This window comes from Gavia stellata, chromosome 8 (assembly GCF_030936135.1).
Source record: "Gavia stellata isolate bGavSte3 chromosome 8, bGavSte3.hap2, whole genome shotgun sequence".
NCBI lineage: Eukaryota > Metazoa > Chordata > Aves > Gaviiformes > Gaviidae > Gavia > Gavia stellata.
The window spans coordinates 35,363,370-35,375,577 of record NC_082601.1 but is presented as its reverse complement, the minus strand read 5'-3'; positions in this window follow the sequence as shown (position 1 = coordinate 35,375,577).

Sequence of the window (12,208 nt, the reverse complement as noted above, 5' to 3'; positions counted from 1 at the left end):
TCCAGGACTCTATGTTTTATCACGTTTCCAACTACCAGATGTTTTCCCCAGCTCTTCCCAAAGCACTTAGGTGACAGCGGAGTGAGCACCGGTACCGTGTTGGCCTTGCAAGAAATGGTGTGGTGGTGCGTGTGGTGGCCAGACAAGCAGTCGCTGGTTTGATTATCCGCTGCCCATTGTGCAGCCCTTCCCCGCCTTTCGCTGTAGAAGCATGCATCGCTTGGGTCTGTGCCTCAAGGGAGGACAGCAGCGGGACCTGTGTTTCCCGAGGGACTGAAATGGGCACGGGTAAAATACCATGCAGGCACAGCTCTAAAATGGAGTAATTTCCAGGTTCATGCCCGTTTTGATGCAGACTAAATGAGAAGGTTTTAGCAAAGCCTTGTTTTGTGAACTGTATGCTTGTGCAGGTCTCAGTCTGTGATGAATCTGTATCCTCCAACTGATTGTAATTAGCGCACTATTTTATTTACATAGGAGTAATCTAATTCAAATGACTAGATGAAATTCTTTGATCTACAGGGTACAAGAGGTGAGACTATGATGATTTTAAACAGTTGCTCCTGGCCATAAAATCTATTCATTTGAAAATCAATAGAAAGATATCTCTTGCCACGTTGATGAGATAATTTCCTCTGCTACTCAGCCCTGACCCTGTTCTCCTGGTTTTCACCCTCCTGTCAGGCTTCAATGCCTTTTTTATTTTTCTGGAAGCTCCACTCCACTCCATCCTGCACAGCTTTCTGCGTGTGTGGGGTACTGTCCTCTTCATTTGAAGCCACTTTCTGATTTATGTGCACCGAGCAGGCAAACTCTTCTTCAAAACTCTTTTCCCAACCAGTCAGGTGTCGTAGCTGCCAAAAGTACATCCCACTCCATATTTGTTCTTCGTTGCATTGGATGAATTTATAGGTATAGTGTTTTGGAGACTGTAAGCTTTCTGGGGCATGGTCTCTAACAAGTGCTGTTGTCGGTTCAGCAAGTCCTGCCCATTGCACAATGGTATGAGTATTTATGATGCTAAATAATAATCCTTGCCTCTGACCCAGCACTCTTCATCAGCAGATCTAGAATTGCCTCACTGAGGAAGCAGTCAAATCATTAACCTAATTTCCAGGTGGGGAAACCGAGGTGCTGCAAGGTGAAATGACTTGTCCGACGTCGGCAGAAGAGAGCTAGAAAGGGAGTGCAGCCGCCTCTGGCCCCGGCTACACGGTCCAGCCACTAGACCCTGCAGCCTCCTCAATGACGGCTAATAAAATTTGTGTTTATGCAATGCATTTTTCTCTTCTCCATTAACTGCGAACAATCCGAGTGTTTTCTTCACAGGCATTAATAGTCTCCCTGAGAAATATGTTTCGACATGCACTTTCAGCAGTACTTCTGCACGCGTTGCGCCCCAGCTAGCAGCTGTGACCTGCTAGAAGGAGGCAGACTGGGGCGAGGTGGCACCTACGCCCCTGCGCTCCGCTCCTCCTCCTCCTCCTCCGCCGCTCCTCCGGTGGCAGTCGGGGAGGCTGGGGACCGACCGCAGAGACGTTCTGCGTGGAGCTCCTCGGGGAGCTGGACCAGCTGCTGTGTTGGCAGCCTTGGAGCTGCCTCTGGGTCTGACTTGCCGTCTTGTCTGCTTGAATATAATTGCTTGCTGCTGATTTATTTTTTTTCTTTCCCTTTGATTCTGTGGCACTCGTATCCTACTCAGCTTCCTCGTCAATCTTGCAATCTGGGGAGTCTGAGGAAATAGAGAACTGATCATCTGCAGATTTCTTCTGTATATTATGAAAGTGTCCCTATGCCATGTGTGATTCCAATCTTTTTTTGTTTAATCAGACAGAACATCAGAGAGTCAGACTGTACCGGCGAGGTCTGTGCGTGGAGCGGGGAAGGAAGGAGCCGCTTCTGCAGAGATACTCCCGGTTCCGTAGAGGTGACGGCACATCTGTCGCTTCCCCCTTTCTAACCCTGTGCTTTACCTCCCCGCGGCCCGCACTGCTCAGCCTTGCAAATTTTCTATGGCAGAGCACGTTATCCCTCTCGCAGAGCCCGCTGGGGCAGGTCTGCTTGAACAGCAATGGCTACAGGGAGTCCTTGAGGAGTGGCGGAACGTGTCTCCCTGGAAATCTGCACGTGCCGTGGATGAGCCCCTTTCTCCTTCTTCGGAGGTCTTGAGGAACCAAATCACTTCGTGGAATTGGCCAGAATTTTAATGGTGTCCACCCAGGTGCCTTAGCACGGTGGTAGAAAAAGCATGCGTAGAAGGTTGGGTGGGTTTATTTGGGCACGAGGGTGCGTGTGCTCTTTGTGCGTTACTTTGAACGTTCATCACAAGCTTTTCAGTGCTCTGTAGGGCCTGTGTCATGAAGAAGATCAGACTAGATAGTCCTTACGCTAGGTAAGGGTCTTAAAATTGGACATTGATTCCCTAGCTTGCAAGCATTTTAGGAAAGAAAGGAGGTCTGAAATAGAGGTTGTCTTCTGCACTGAAGTTCTGCTACCTCCGTCACTGGATCCACCTCATTTATTTACTTTCTTAGCGTTACAATTTCTTGCTTTCACCTACCCACTCTCAGTACGCTACAACCGTTTCAAAATCAAAATACAAAAGCATGGAAACAGCTACAAAATTGCCAGAACTCTTTCCATCCCTCCCTTCCCATTTGTGCAGGGCAGACATCTTCTGAAGGGGACTTTTACCTCCAGACGTCAGGACATTTGGGAGAAGGATCGGACTCGGCGCTGGTTTGTCCTCTGTGGGATGCAAGCGGAAGCAGTACCTGGTCAGGAAAGTATTTGAATTTTAATGATAGGACAGCGCTAAAAAACACTGTAAAAACACTTCCTTGCTTTTCGCTGGGGAAGTCTCAATTTGTCTCATCGGCTGCCTCTGGCTTTTCGCCCGGCGTTCTCAGATTGACTGGTGAAGGGAGACAGCAGAGCGAGTTTGTCCTATTCCTCTTCCCCAGCGCGAGATGCCAGACTGGAGCAGATACGCCGCCGTTCCTGGCCTAAGCACGCGCCACAGAGCGGGCCACGGTCTACTCAGCCCGCTCCTACATCTGCCCTGATATATGCGGTAGCCCAGGACAGGGCTGAGTTACACCTCATGCGCTGGCAGCTGTCAGAAGCGCAGCTAAGGGCCGTAAGCACCTCTGCAAATCCATCTGAACGCTCCCGAAGCGGTGATGTTAGTCTCTCTAGGATAGGCACGCACAGTTCCGGCTGTGCAGGATCTCTGCCCGAGTCCCAGCACAGGATCGCACTGGGTGGACTTCAGAGGTGTCCTGGGAACTTCTTCCAGGAGGAGGGATTTGCATCGAGCATCCCTGGTGAAAATTTGACTCCCCACCTCGACATGCACCGTCCCTGCTCCTTTTCCCCATACGAGTGGCTGCATTTCTGTTGCACTGTGTGCATGGTATATAAAGCATTTAGGACGAAAAGTCTATAGAAGCGTGATACTAATAATATTTTACAGCTTTAATTACTGCGATTGTAGTGCCTAAAGGCGTATGCAAAAACATTTTGAGTGGGAGGAGAGAAGACAGCGCTGTGAACATTTTTGTGGTTTTGCTGGGCAACGTGCAACTGAGTTTTCTCATGGGAACCACAGCGTGCCAGGGAGAAAAGCTGCCTCTACCTCCTCGTCTGCTCCGTCGGGATACTGGATCACGCCCCAAAGCCAAGGAGACAACCACAGTCACTCCAGTTTCAGGCAAAAGCTGGGCGGTCGGTGCCTCTGCTTTGCAGAGGGGCTCCAGGTGCAGGCGCTGCCCGTTTCTGCAGGCAACAGGTATTCTCCCTCGGGCAACATCCCTGCCGCACCCCGCGGGATGATTTTCGGATTGGGCAATTGCTGATTTGTGGCACGGATTTGCCAGCAGCCTCAAGAGCAGCGTGCCCGTTTCTCGCTCGGGGTACACGCTGCAGACGGAGCCCCCGCTCCCGCCAGCCCGTCCGTGCCACGCGTCCGTGGGCAGGGGAGAGGCGAGGGGACGGAGAGAGGGGCCTTGTGTGGCCGGGCCAGCCCCCCGGCCCCCGCCTCGCCGCCTTCCAGCAGCCCTCCCCAGCGCAGGCTGCGCGGCACCCTCAGCCGGCCTGACGCAAAGTCACTAGCTCGACGGTCACGACTAAGTGGAAGATAGGAAAATGCCCCAGGCAGGGAGGAAAGTTCTCAGAGTTTAGCTGTTAGAAAATAAAAAGGATACGAAATAAAGACGCTTGCATTTCCCTAGCTACAGCAGGCGGTCCTGCATCTTTTTTAAACTTTCTTCCTAGATCATATACAAATTTTCAGACATATTTATGTCATTTCTGGGACAGTGATTTGCCATAGGTCCACTATTAAGGTGCTACAAAGGCAGTAGCCTCCTATTCGAAAAACTGGAAGAGAAACTCCGTTTTATCTGGAGGTGGTTACCAAAGAGCCGGTCTGTGACCTGGCTTCCCGGCCGGCCAGTCCCCGCTCCGACCAACAGCAAGGAGTGGTAAGGAAGCCTTCTGCTATCCAAGGTATCGATTGGAAGGCAACACAGATGGAGAGGAAACCCTGTGTGATAGGTATTCCCGGCTACGGGAAGAGTCGGATGTTGCCTACAAGACAAGTGTATTTTATTGAGGCTTTTTTTCCTCACGCTCTAATTTTTTTTCCCCATTTAATCCTTTTTCTGTTGTTATCTGCACTAAGTAGGATTTTCATTACCAAAACCTCCTATTTTAATCAGCTCCATCAGTTAAATAAATCCATGGTATCATTTCTCCACACTTGATTTGACACTTGGTATTTTGTACAGATCTTTGTACATGGGTATTTTGCACAGATCTTTGTACATGGGTATTTTGCACAGATCTTTGTACATGGGTATTTTGCACAGATCTTTGTACATGGGTATTTTGCAGGGACTTGAAAACCTCAAGTGAGGAATTCTAATGAAATCCCAGTACCTTAAAAAAGCAACCAAGTTTTGACGCCAGCCTCACGAGCAAGAACGTGGTCTCCCATCGTGGTACTATGTGTTGCACCTCAAGTTCTTACGAAGAAGAAAAATCAGCCCCCGGGAAATGGAAGGGCTAACAGGGGTGAGCTCTCGAAGCTGTAGACGGAGACCCTCGACATCACCGCCCGAGCGGTCGCCGTTAGCTGCGGTCGCTGCCGCACCCCAGGAGAACGAAAGGCGGGCAGAAAGGGAGGTCGGCTTTGTTTCTGCCGGTATTTGGAGTTCTGCCCCTCGCCCTACCACCCAGCCGCGTCTCACGGGCTGTGGGGTACCGTCGCCTCACGCACCGCCATTCCTCGACGGCTGCGAGGACGTCCGTCCTTCCTTCTGGGGGGCACCTCCCGAACAGCCGTGCTCGGAGGGGCCGTGGGAGCAGGGCTGGGCCGCTCTGCAGGCGTGGGGCGGCTCAAGACCGCTGCAACAGCGGTAACGCCGAAGTACGGCCGCGGAGCCTGCCCTTCCCACGCGCCTCACGCCGGAGCGACGACGGCGCCCGTTCCCAGGGCTGGGGTGTTTGGGGCGCGGGACAGGAGGAGGAGGAGGAGGAGGAGGAAGGCGGCGTTGCTCACCCCCGAGGGGTGATGCCCGGTGTCCCGCAGCCCGGGCGGTGGGCGACCGAGGCCAGCGAGCCTCCCCCCGGCGGGCCCGCGGGCCCCCCGCCCAGGCGGTAGCCGGCCGGACGGCGCGACCCTCCCTGCGGAGCCCGGCCCGGGGGCGGCGGTGCCGGCGGGGCAGCCCCGCGCCCCGCGGGGAGGGCAGCCCTGGGCGCGGGCCCGCTCCTGCCGCGGCCTCACCCGGTCTCTACCGGGGCCTTATTTCACCGAGCACGTGTTTCGCGGGAGCTGTTCGGGTTCCCCGTGGGGTTCACCACCCCGCCTGCTTCCCAGCCCCGCCGCCGCCCCCCTCACCCCCCGGCCCCGGCTCTGTCCCCGGCCCCGGGCCCAGGCCCCCCCGCGGGGCTGTCACGGAGCGGCGGGAGCACCGGCTGGGCTCGGCCGTGCGCCTGCCCCCGCCCGGGACGCAGCTCCGCGCGCCCCCCGCAGCGGCCGCGGCCCCGGCCCCGGCCCCGGGGCGGGCGGCAGCTCCCGCCCGTGCGAGCGGAAAGTTCGAAAGCGCGTTTTCCCGCGGGGCCGCCCGCTCCGGGGCGGGGCGGGGCCTCTCGGCCGCGGCGGGGCGCGCTGCCGGGCGGCGGGTGCCGGTGCCGGTCCCGCCCCCGCGCGGCGGCGGCCCCCGCCAGGCGCTGCGTCACGCGGCGGCCGCGCGTGGGCGGGCGGCGGAGCGCGCGCGGGATCTCCCCATGTGACCGCGCGGGAGGGGGCGGTGTGTGTGCGGGGCGGGGGCCGGCGGCGGGGCCGGGGCCCGGGGGGGCGGGGGCGCCGCAGGCCGCTCCCTCCCGCCTCCCGCCCGCCCGCTCGGCCTCCGCGCACGGCAGGCGCGGCCGCGACGAGGCGAGCTGCGCGGGGCGGCGGGGCGGCCGCGCGGCCCCCCCCCGGCGGCAGCGAGGCGGTGGCGGGGACCGGCTCGCCCACCCGCCCCGTCGATGGGAAAGGAGGAGCCTGGGCCGGCGGCGCGCAGGCGGGGGGGGCGCTGGCAGGAACTTCGGCGGGGCTGAGTCTGCGGCGCCGGGACGGCACCGAGGGAAGCCCCGGGCAGCCGGCGGCGGCCGCGGCGGCAGCCTACTGCAGAGTACGTGCGGGACGGCCGGGGGGCGCGCAGCTGGGGCGGCCCGGTCCCGGCCCCGCGGGGGACGGCCGGAAGGAGCGGGCGGGTCGTGCGTGGGTGATTCCCGGAGAAATCCGGCGCGGGAGGGACGGGGAGTGGGCGGAAAGTACGGGAACGTCCCTGCCGTGTCTGCTGCCGCGGGGGGGCCGCGGGGCGGGGGCGGCGGGGCGGGACGGGACGGGCGAGACGGGACGGGACGGGACGGGACGGGCGGGGGCGGCGCCCCGGCGGCGGGCTGGCGTCCCTGCCCGGGGGTACCGGGGGGGGGGCGGCGCTGTGGTACCGGCCGCCCCCCCTCCTCCGGCACTGTAGTGCCGTGCCCCTCGGCGGCCTCTCCCCCCCGCCGTCCCCCGCGCAGTGGTTCACCCCCTCCTCCCGCCCCGCGGCCGCTGGTGGGACGTGACGGGCTGTCCGGGCCCGGTGGCTCCGGGCGCCGCCGGACGGGCCGGGAGAGGCCGCCCCGCCTGCCCGCCGCCCGGGCACCCGCGCCCCTCGGTGTAGCCTTTACGGAGAAGCGGCCGCCGCCTCCCGAGGGGTGCCGGGCCCCGGCTCGGGGGTGTTCCTGTCAGCGGGCTCGGCGGCTGCGGACGTGGTGTCGGGACCGCGGCCCCCCGGTGCCCGCTCGCTCCCTTCCCTTCGCGTCGGCTCCCTCCGCGGCCTGCCCGGGGCCGGCGGCGGCCGGGTCCCGGCTGGCATGCCGGGGCGGTAGGTAGCCCTCACCGGGACGGGCCGGGACGCTCGCACCGAGCGGGTGGGAATCGTGAAGTATTTGGGATTTATTTTTTTTTTTACCCTTACACGATTGTTTTTTTTCTTGCACGTTTCGAGTTTCTTATTAGTTGCGGCGAGATACGCATCGGTATTTGGATGTGAAACTCACTTAATAGGTTGTATTTTGGCACATCTCAGAGCTAGACAAGACTATTTAATTTGCTAAGTCTCGCTTCTGCAGCTACATGTAATTTTCTTCTCCTGCTAAAAGTCCTTTGGAAACGCTGCAAAAATGTAATGAATATGCAAAGCAGCCAGCTCTCAAACCCAAATCCGGTTTGTCTTCAGAGACTTTTCAAAACGCCCAAAGTGATCAAGATATATTATGAAATAATCGCTTTTGCCTAAAATACAGGAATGCGATGTTTCGCACTTTCTCCTTGTGCGTATTCCTGATTTAATTGGTGACAGCTCAGCTATAATTCACCTGAAACAAAAATCTCTAAAAATCAGTTAGGGCTGCTCGGCTGCTCTGACTTCTAGCGCAACCTTGAAAAGCAGGCAGACTGCTCGCGAAGCCCTTGCCCCGTGCTTACATCCCACAGCTCCCGAGTTTTCCTTCTCCCAGTGCTTCACCCACACCCACCACCTGCTTACTGCAGCTGCGTATCTTCCTGCCACCTCCGGGAAATGTGCGGCTTTGAACTCGGACCAGGCAGAACGGGAAGAAACGGGTGTTTCTCCCGCGGTTAAAGGCGCTGAGCTGGGCTGCTGCCGCCGCCGGCTCTCTTGAGAGAGGGAGCTGGTTGCAGGAATAGGTTGTGATTCCTGCACTGATTGTTTACAAATATTTAGTAGCGCTGTGTGGTGTCTCTGTGGTTTTTGTTTTCCTTCTTTCCTAGGAGTTATGTTTGTGGTCAGAGTTACGGTGACATCCAGCGTTTGGAGAGGCGGGCATGGCGAGTGGGGTGATAGGCTGTGGATGTGAATGAGGTAATGTGGAAAATGAGAATGTATGGTTGTGGGTTGCAAAGGCTGCGTGAAAATCTGACTTGCAATTTCCTGGTTCTTCCGTGGCTGTAACAGTACGCACCCTTGCGTGTATTTTAAACAGCTTTTTCTGTTACGGGGAATTTCCTAGCTTCTTTCTTTGTTCTATATGTGAAAAATGTGAAAGACAGCCGCTCTTCCCTGTGTGTTCCCACACGCCTTACTGGTATGGACAATGAGCAAAGAAGGGGGAGAAATAGCAGCTCTACCTTCATCGCTGCGTTCGTTTATTCCTGCAGACCTTCCCATGCCAGCTTTGCGCTCCCGCCTTTTGCAGTAACAGGGTTTGCAGTTGGCCATACCTTGGAAGATCTACTTGCTTGCTCCTAAGGGCGGCAGATCGTTCTGGTTACCTTCTTGGGGTTCGCCAGAGGACATTACCAGGCTGTTACCCCGAACCAGGTTTGTTTGGGATGACAGATTAGAAAGCCTAAGACTTACCGAGCGGGCTGTAGAAGAGGGGGAACGCACACGGTGCCCCAGGGTCTTACCCGAGGTGCTCTACGCACGTGTCTCCTGGCAGTGAGCTCGCCCCGAGTCTTCTCATTGCGTAACCTCTTCTCGTGCTCACCCTTTGCCCCAAAAGCACCGTCCCTGCTGCACCAAGAAATGAGAGCAGCAGTGGTGGAAAGCAGTACTTTACGTCTCTTAGATGCAATTTAAAGGTCACCTGAAAGATGCGTGGCACCGAGACGTGAGTGGGTGTGCTATGGCTTTGCCGTAGCTGGGTAGGGAAGCAGAGCCAGGCAGCAACAGCAATGCCCCGTGTCCTTTGGGTTGACGGTCTCTTCTATTCCGGCAGTGCTGCGCCGCTTTCTCAGCAAACCTTGTTTGCTGCTTGTCCTCCTCCTAAGCCTCGTCTTACTCCTCCAGGTCGACTAGCTTACCTGCTTTCCTGGCTTTGTAGGCAGTGAGCTGAGCGGACCAGTAGTGTCTGGAAAAGCAGCGTAGCTGGCGGTGTGGTGAGGCTGTCTGGGAAAGGGGAGGGAGCCTTCCCCTTGTAGAAGTTTAGAAGTACTTGGGATGTCGTCGAGGTGAGTGCAGAAGGAACTCAGTTTAATGAGAGGAGGAAAGGCGTCAAAAGGAGAAGTGTTTGCAAATGTCTTCTCTGCAGAAATTGGTAGTAATCTTAAATGGAAAATTTGTGTGGCCCTCTCAGGAGTTACTGTACTAAATTTGGAAAACAGAATTGGTCTTTAAAGTACAAAACAAAGGGATTTCAGTCTTGCTTTAAATGCAAATCTCAACGCAGTCTGAACTGTGGACTCGCTACCGACGCCTCCATAGTACATATTAATCCAGTTTTATCTGTCATGAGGAGATTTGTTGATTAGAAGCCTCTAGGTAAAGGCTGCTCATGGACTGTTGCTGCTCTTCCAGCCTGTGGGCTGGAAAAATGAGCTCCGTGCCTTGCCTGGAGCTCTTGGGCTGTGCGTAATTTCACTGCCACCGTCCTCCCAGCATTTGATTTAGCTCTCTGCATGAAGTCCGTTTATGTAGATTTATGTAGATTTTTGTGCTAAGATGGATGACTTTCAGAGCAAATGGGTATTCTTGTAACAGTTATATAAGTTAATTTGTGGTAGTGATGGTAGAAAGTCAACATCCTTTGAAATGGGAGGGCAGGAGCAGTTTACTGAAATGCCACTAAACCGTAAGCTCTTAGTTTCGTTTGTCTTGTCAAAGTTTGTATGGAATGGGAGGATTTTTCTAAGAACTTCTGTGAAGCAATAACAATTTTTAAAATACTGAATTACGTGCTGCTTAAAGCATTACCTTAAGTGATCTTCCTCATTTTCCTTGTTGCCGCTCACATCTTTGAGTGGAGACAGTACTTAATTGTTTTTCTGCAATTAACTATTATTTTCGAAAGCTAATCTGTATTTCTAAAATCCGTAGCTCTTAAACGTTTCCAGTTTCACCCTGCGTTCCAAAGTGTGCAGTTTACTGGCTCTTGAGCTCACCAGCAGCTCCTTGAGGTGGCTGCTCAGATCTAAACGGCTATTGCTGTCCATTCTGTTTTACAAATACCAGCGTACAAAGAATATATGCATCCTGTTGCTGCCATATACATTTTTGTAAAGTTTCTGTTGGCCTCCTAATTTTATTTTTCTCTAGTAGAGTTTAATCAAAGTTCTGTAGCAAAAGCCTGATCTTTCAGTTGCCTCCTGAGTGGAGGTTGAGTTCTATTTGTTACATCTGTACGTTATATTTTGAGTTGCTGAAGAAAAAGCGTGTATTGTTAAAAAAAAAAAAAAAAAAAAAAAAAAAAAACAAAAAAAAAAAACCACCACACACCAAAAAAACCCCCAAAACAAAAAAAAAAAAAACAAAAAAAACCCCCAAAAAAACAAAAAAACCCCAAACAAACACCAATATGCAAAAGTGCATATTGTAAAAATAATTTCTGCCTTAGTTTTACTTCTGATTACCAGTCTCCCAGTGTCCTTAAGCATACATACATTCTTGCCTCAGAGTTCTGGGGGAGAGGGGTTGCACGTTATTAAAACAGTTTCCCCCCAGTGTGTGCAAATCGTTCTGTAAGTGCTGATTTTTAGGTTACTACTGTGTGGTTTTTTTAAAGTGCAATGTGATAGTAGAGCCAGAGTAATGTTAGCAGACCAGCTCCATGTCTTAGTTCTGTTACTTTCCCAACCAACTATAAATTACATGCTTTAGACCTTATTGATTGGTGGTTTAGCTTAATACAGTAATACTGGAAATTATCCGCTTGCAGTTGTGAAAGCCATCGTAGAGTGAAGAGGTGTGTGTGCGAGATCTTAGAATTCTCTGAAGAGTTTATTATTTGCGGGATAACTGTGGATAACAGGTTTTATGAAGTTGAAACTTGTGCAAATGGTTTTTCTGCAGCCGTAAGGGTAGAATACCGCTGCAATTTGTCTGTTGGGAGCCCTTAGAGCGCAATTGCTGTGTTGCTGAATGGTATTTCATGTCGTAAGTATCAATGACATGCAGGCCTGTTAGCAAATGGAAGGGGCAGGTGAATTCAAAACAATGTTTTTAAACTGTATGTGTTGGAATCCATCGGTATTTTTGCTTTGTCTGCGGATGTTGCTGCCGTAATTAAGATCAGCAGAGGCATTAGATCCTTTTTATGTGAAATGGGGAAAACTGTCGAAGTACTTGGTTCCGAAACACCCTTTTACTGATCCAGCTTCATTAACCCTCTGGGGTTCTGTGAAGCGCTTCGCTTTGCTTTGCTTTGCTTTTACAGTCCTCCACACTGCTATGGGGGGAAATGATTTGAGAATTAAGGCGAACCGAAACTGATGAGCTTTTTATCTTCAGGGGATCAAGTATTCAGTAATTCTTCAGAGTGTTTTGTGATCATTTTGATCTGAAGATATAAAAGAGAGTCAAGTAGAAGCAGTGAGCAATATTGAATGACATTCTTGGGAACAAACATGAAGTGGGAATGCTGAAAACAAGCTGGCTTCATGTTTGAATCATCTTTTTTGTAGGTGCATCGCAGCTATCTGCTGGTCTGTTTTTTCCACAAATGTTTCCATTAAGTTAACTAGTCAAAAAATAGAGCTATCGCTCCTTTTTTCATTTCCATACGTGTTCTTATAACGAGAGAAAGAAATCCTGTCCTCTGAGTTGACGTCCTTATGGATGGGATGGGTGGTGGTGGGGGAATGCATCTGGATGTCGGTGTTCTGGTGCTTATCTTCTCCCTGTTTTTACTGTTGGCAGGTTGTGTCATCCGT